We start from the raw sequence: 6,650 nt of genomic DNA, 5'->3' as shown, positions 1-6,650 counted from the left end.
AATAATTGCCAACTTTGAAGGATACAGAAATCAGTAAGTGAACATATTTTCATTTGCAGATGTCTTATAGGATAATAGTCTGACATTACTCTGCACTTAGGCAAAAAGTAAGTGCTGCACAAAAGAAACTAATTATAATTATGCATAGGATTCACCCATTTAAATTCCGTGGGCACCTCTTCAAGTAGCTGGGAATACTAACCACATCCTCACAGTATATTTATTCACTGCTGGTATTTCTCAACATTCCATCTGAGTTGTTTACAACATTTGAAAGAAAAATTATCTACATTGTCATTTAAAGAATATAACTTTGCACGCAAAGGGGTGAAATCTGGAGCTATAAAACTGTCAACAATCTATCCATGGAAATAAAATTTCCATTAGATAGGAGAAGTGTTTTGAGATTTAGATTAAAGACGATGTTTCTCCTTAACAACTCTTACACCACAGTGTGTTCTTGAATAAAAATAATTTAGCCACCTTTACAGAAAAAGCCTGCAAAAGCTCGGCATGTAGACATATAAATAATGTATTCATCTTCATATATTTATGAAAATTCTGGCAGAAGTAAATAATTATGAACACGAGATAACACAGCATACAGTAGAAGCATGGAATTGTCAACAGGCACACAAAAAGGAATTAACAACTTTACTAGCTTTTGAACAAATCCTTTCACAAGCTTGGGTGCATAAATGTCTACCAACTTACCCACCTCATTAACTTCATATCCACCATTTTACCATTTAGCCTCTGTTTTGCCAAGTCTGATGTTCATTCCAACAACTTTCAAGGATGTTATTGTATCTTACCCTCACATATTTAAAGAATTTATTTGTGGTGTGTGTGCCTTTACATATCATGACTCTTCATGTTGTGTTCTGGGGTGATAGGGACTCAGTTTACAGCCAACATATGGACAGCCCTTATTCAGAACCAAATACCATGTTCCACCTAGTTGTCTTGAAACTGATGATTCCCTACATCTACTTTCATTTTACTTGATATAATCCCCGAGGTTAACCAAATGTTTAACTGATACTCAGAACTATGAAACAACAGTGTTCTACACCACATGCACTTAGTGAAAACAATATATAATGCAAGTACTAAACTGAAATACTACATGAATGTTAACGCTTCTACCCATACCAATAGAAAATGCACAAGAAATAACTTTGTAGCAGAAAACACAATGCTGGCTGCGTACATGGTGCGACATCAGTTTATAGTGTCAGTTGAATGTCACATTGTGAGAGGAAAGTTTCAATGAATTGTTACATTGTTGTTGTTGTGGTCTTCAGTCCTGAGACTGGTTTGATGCAGCTCTCCATGCTACTCTATCATGTGCAAGCTTCTTCATCTCCCAGTACTTACTGCAACCTACATCCTTCTGAATCTGCTTAGTGTATTCATCTCTTGGTCTCCCTCTACGATTTTTACCTTCCATGCTGCCCTCCAATGCTAAATTTGTGATCCCTTGACACCTCAGAACATGCTCTACCAACCGGTCCCTTCTTCTTGTCACGTTGTGCCACAAACTCCTCTTCTCGCCAACTCTATTCAATACCTCCTCATTAGTTACGTGATCTACCCATCTAATCTTCAGCATTCTTCTGTAGCACCACATTTTGAAAGCTTCTATTATCTTCTTGTCCAAACTATTTATCGTCCATGTTTCACTTCCATACATGGCTACACTCCACAAAAATACTTTCAGAAACGACTTCCTCACACTTAAATCTATACTCGATGTTAACAAATTCCTCTTCTTCAGAAACACTTTCCTTGCCATTGCCAGTCTACATTTTATATCCTCTCTACTTCGACCTTCATCAGTTATTTTGCTCCCCAAATAGCAACACTCCTTTACTACTTTAAGTGTCTCATTTCCTAATCTAATTCCCTCAGCATCATTCGATTTAATTCGACTACATTCCATGATCCTCGTTTTGCTTTTGTTGATGTTCATCTTTTATCCTCCTTTCAAGACACTGTCCATTCCCTTCAACTGCTCTTCCAAGTACTTTGCTGTCCCTGACAGAATTACAATGTCATCGGCAAACCTCAAAGTTTTTATTTCTTCTCCATGGATTTTAATACCTACTCCGAATTTTTCTTTCGTTTCCTTTACTGCTTGCTCAATATACAGATTGAATAACATCGGGGAGAGGCTACAACCCTGTCTCACTCCTTTCCCAACCACTGCTTCCCTTTCATACCCCTCGACTCTTATAACTGCCGTCTGGTTTCTGTACAAATTGTAAATAGCCTTTCGCTCCCAGTATTTTAGCCCAGCCACCTTTAGAATTTGAAAGAGAGTATTCCAGTCAACATTGTCAAAAGCTTTCTCTAAATCTACAAATGCTAGAAACGTAGGTTTGCCTTTCCTTAATCTTTCTTCTAAGATAAGTCGTAAGGTCAGTATTGCCTCACGTGTTCCAGTATTTCTACGGAATCCAAACTGATCTTCCCCGAGGTCGGCTTCTACTAGTTTTTCCATTCGTCTGAAAAGAATTCGTGTTAGTATTTTGCAGCTGTGGCTTATTAAACTGATTCTTCGGTAATTCTCACATCTGTCAACACCTGCTTTCTTTGGGATTGGAATTATTATATTCTTCTTGAAGTCTTGAGGGTATTTCGCCTGTCTCATACATCTTGCTCACCAGATGGTAGAGTTTTGTCAGGACTGGCTCTCCCAAGGCCGTCAGTAGTTCCAATGGAATGTTGTCTACTCCGGGGGCCTTGTTTCGACTCAGGTCTTTCAGTGCTCTGTCAAACTCTTCACGCAGTATCGTATCTCCCATTTCATCTTCATCTACACCCTCTTCCATTTCCATAATATTGTCCTCAAGTACATCGCCCTTGTATAGACCCTCTGTATACTCCTTCCACCTTTCTGCTTTCCCTTCTTTGCTTAGAACTGGGTTTCCATCTGAGCTCTTGATGTTCATACAAGTGGTTCTCGTTATCTCCCAAGGTCTCTTTAATTTTCCTGTAGGCAGTATCTATCTTACCCCTAGTGAGATAAGCCTCTACATCCTTACATTTGTCCTCTAGCCATCCCTGCTTAGCAGTTTTCCACTTCCTGTCAATCTCATTTTTGAGACGTTTGTATTCCTTTTTGCCTGCTTCATTTACTGCATTTTTTATATTTTCTCCTTTCATCTATTAAATTCAATATTTCTTCTGTTACCCAAGGATTTCTACCAGCCCTCGTCTTTATACCTACTTGGTCGTCTGCTGCCTTCACTACTTCATCCCTCAGAGCTACCCATTCTTCTTCTACTGTATTTCTTTCCCCCAGTCCTATCAATTTTTCCCTTATGCTCTCCCTGTAACTATCTACAACCTCTGGTTTAGTCAGTTTATCAAGGTCCCATCTCCTTAAATTCCCACCTTTTTGCAGTTTCTTCAGTTTTAATCTACAGTTCATAACCAATAGATTGTGGTCAGAGTCCACATCTGCCCCTGGAAATGTCTTACAATTTAAAACCTGGTTCCTGAATCTCTGTCTTACCATTATATAATCTGATACCTTTCAGTATCTCCAGGGTTCTTCCATGTACACAACCTTCTTTCATGATTCTTGAACCAAGTGTTAGCTATGATTAATATATGCTCTGTGCAAAATTCTACCAGACAGCTTCCTATTTCTTACCCCCAATCCATATTCACCTACTATGTTTCCTTCTCTCCCTTTTCCTACTCTCAAATTCCAGTCACCCATGACTTAAATTTTCATCTCCCTTCACTATCTGAATAATTTCTTTTATCTCATCATACATTTCATCAGTTTCATCATCATCTGCAGAGCTAGTTGGTATACAAACTTGGACTACTGTAGTAGGCGTGGGCTTTGTGTCTATGTTGGCCACAATAAAGCGTTCACTATGCCGTTTGTAGTAGCTTACCCGCACTCCTATTTTTTTATTCGTTATTAAACCTACTCCTGCATTACCCCTATTTGATTCTGTATTTATAACCCTGTATTCAACTGACCAGAAGTCTTGTTCCTCCTGTTATCGAACTCCACAAATTCTCACTATATCTAAGTTTAACCTATCCATTTCCCTTTTTAAATTTTCTTACCTACCTGCCCGATTAAGGGATCTGACACTCCATGCTCCGATCTGCAGAACGCCAGTTTTCTTTCTCCTGATAACGACATCCTCCTGAGTAGTCCCCACCCGGAGATCCGAATGGGGGACTATTTTACCTCCGGAATATTTTACCCAAGAGAACGCCATCATCATTTAACCATACAGTAAAGCTGCATGCCCTCGGGAAAAATTACAGCTGTAGTTTCCCCTTGCCTTCAGCCGTTCACAGTACCAGCACAGCAAGGCCGTTCTGGTTAGTGTTACAAGGCCAGATCAGTCAATCATCCAGACTGATGCCCCTGCAACTACTGAAAAGGCTGCTGCCCCTCTTCAGGAACCACACGTTTGTCTGGCCTCTCAACAGATACCCCTCCGTTGTGGTTGCACCTATGGTATGACCATCTGTATCGCTGAGGCACGCAAGCCTCCCCACCAACGGCAAGGTCCTTGGTTCATGGGGGGGAATTGTTACATATCAAATCTAAAAGTAAGAGTTGGCTAGCTGTCTAACTTAGCATGTATACTTCATATTCTTCACTCCATAGGCTGCCCTCTCAGCCACTATCCCACTGGTTGATTGAAATTTGTGCTGTATGATATCATCGCTCCGATTGCTTTGAAACATCTGCCACAATTTGCTCTCCTGTTCCAATAATTTCAGCTCAGCATACCAATTTCATCCACAAAAACTCTGACCACCTGTGTGTTTACTATTCTAGCCCTTTGGGATGGTATGTCTCTCCCTCTTGTTCTATTACCATAGAAATTGTTCCCTTATACTATAACAAATCATTCCGTTCCTTCTTCTAGTTTGTATTTCTCACACATCCTTTACCATGACGGTTCTGTTGATGAATCTTCTCATTACTTTCCTACTTAATTTTCAGCATTCTTTTGTAACAAGACATCTCAAATACTTTCATTGTCTTCAAAAATGGCTCTGAGCACTATGGGACTTAACATCTGAGGTCATCAGCTCCCTAGATCTTAGAACTACTTAAACCTAACTAACCTGACACCCATGCCCGAGGCAGGATTCGAACCTGCGACCATAGTGGTTGCGCCGTTCCAGACTGAAGCGACTAGAACAGCTCGGCCATACCGCCGGCCAATTCTCTTCTTTTTCCAGTTTTCCCATATTGTACAATTTGTGTCTATACAGTAGTGTTCTCCAGAAGCACATCCTCAAAAATCTCTTCCTACTTTAGAGCTTCAGCTTGATAATAATAGACTTCTTTTGATGAAGAATGCTCGTTTTGCTTTTTACTTCATCTGCGATATGTGCAATTTTGGTGTTAAATTTACCACTAATCTTGTATCTGGTGTTCCACATTTCCATTACTCTTTCTTTGATTTACTCTCAAAAATTTATATTTTATGTTGAGTACACCATTCATGCCATCAAACATGTTCTGTAGTTCTTCCTCACTTTCACAGAGAATGTAAGGTAATCAGTGAATATCATTGATCTCCTTTCATCCTAAATTTGATTCCACTTATGAAGCTTTATTTTATTCTGTTCACTGCTGCTTAGATATACACATTAAACAATAGACGAAAAGCTTACATATTTTTCAATACAAGCATCTCTCTTGATTTTCCATTCTTATTGTCCCAGTTGTTTCTTACACACATTGCATGCTAGTGTACTTTGTATTTCCCTATAGCAAACACACAAACATTTGATACTAGTTTATATTGTTAAAAGCTTCCTTAGATCAATAAAGGTGTCATGATTTTAATAAGTCTTACTGTCACCGTAACTGCCTCTCTGGTGCCTTAACCTTTCCTAAAGCCAAATGGATCCTTTTTTCCACCCTGTGTGTTATTCTTCCCAGCAACTTGGACACATGACCTGCCAACCTGATTGGACAATAGTTCTCACATGTATCTTCACATGCTATCTTCGAGACTGTGTTAATGATATTCTTCCAGTGTCTTATGGTATGTCTCCAATTCATAGAGTCTACTCACCAACTTGACTAGTCATTACTGTCCCTATTGGTTTTAGAAATTCTGAAAGAATGTTATCTATTACTTATTCCTCGGTTGATTGCTGTGCCAAAGTTCTATGAAAAATTGATCTGAATACTAGACACATTGCCACCTCCTAGCCAAATGCATATTTTCCTCTTTGCCATGTTACCAGGGAATTCCTCCACCTTAAGAGGCCCTCAATGCACTCTTTCGAGATACCTGTTCTCAGCTTTGCATTTAATAATGGATTTTCATTTGCATTCTTAACGTCTTTGTACTTCAACTCTAAATTTTCTTCACTTTTATGTGGTGAATCCATATCTCTGACGACCATTTATTTTTAAGATTCCTTAACATTTATACTGCAGCCATTTCTGTATAGCTTCCCTGCACTTTCTACTGAATCACAAACACAAATCTTTAAAATATGCTGTGAAGAAAAGAACACATATTTTGCCACACAGAAGCTCTATAATGCAGTGCTCGAGTGTCTGCAAAAAAAATTAGAATTATATATTTCAGTCAATGTACATTACAAACTTGGCAGATTATATTCGTTCAAGGTAC

The sequence above is a fragment of the Schistocerca nitens genome, chromosome 1 (genome assembly GCF_023898315.1).
Source record: "Schistocerca nitens isolate TAMUIC-IGC-003100 chromosome 1, iqSchNite1.1, whole genome shotgun sequence".
Classification (NCBI taxonomy): Eukaryota; Metazoa; Arthropoda; class Insecta; order Orthoptera; family Acrididae; genus Schistocerca; species Schistocerca nitens.
This window is presented reverse-complemented; position numbering follows the sequence as displayed.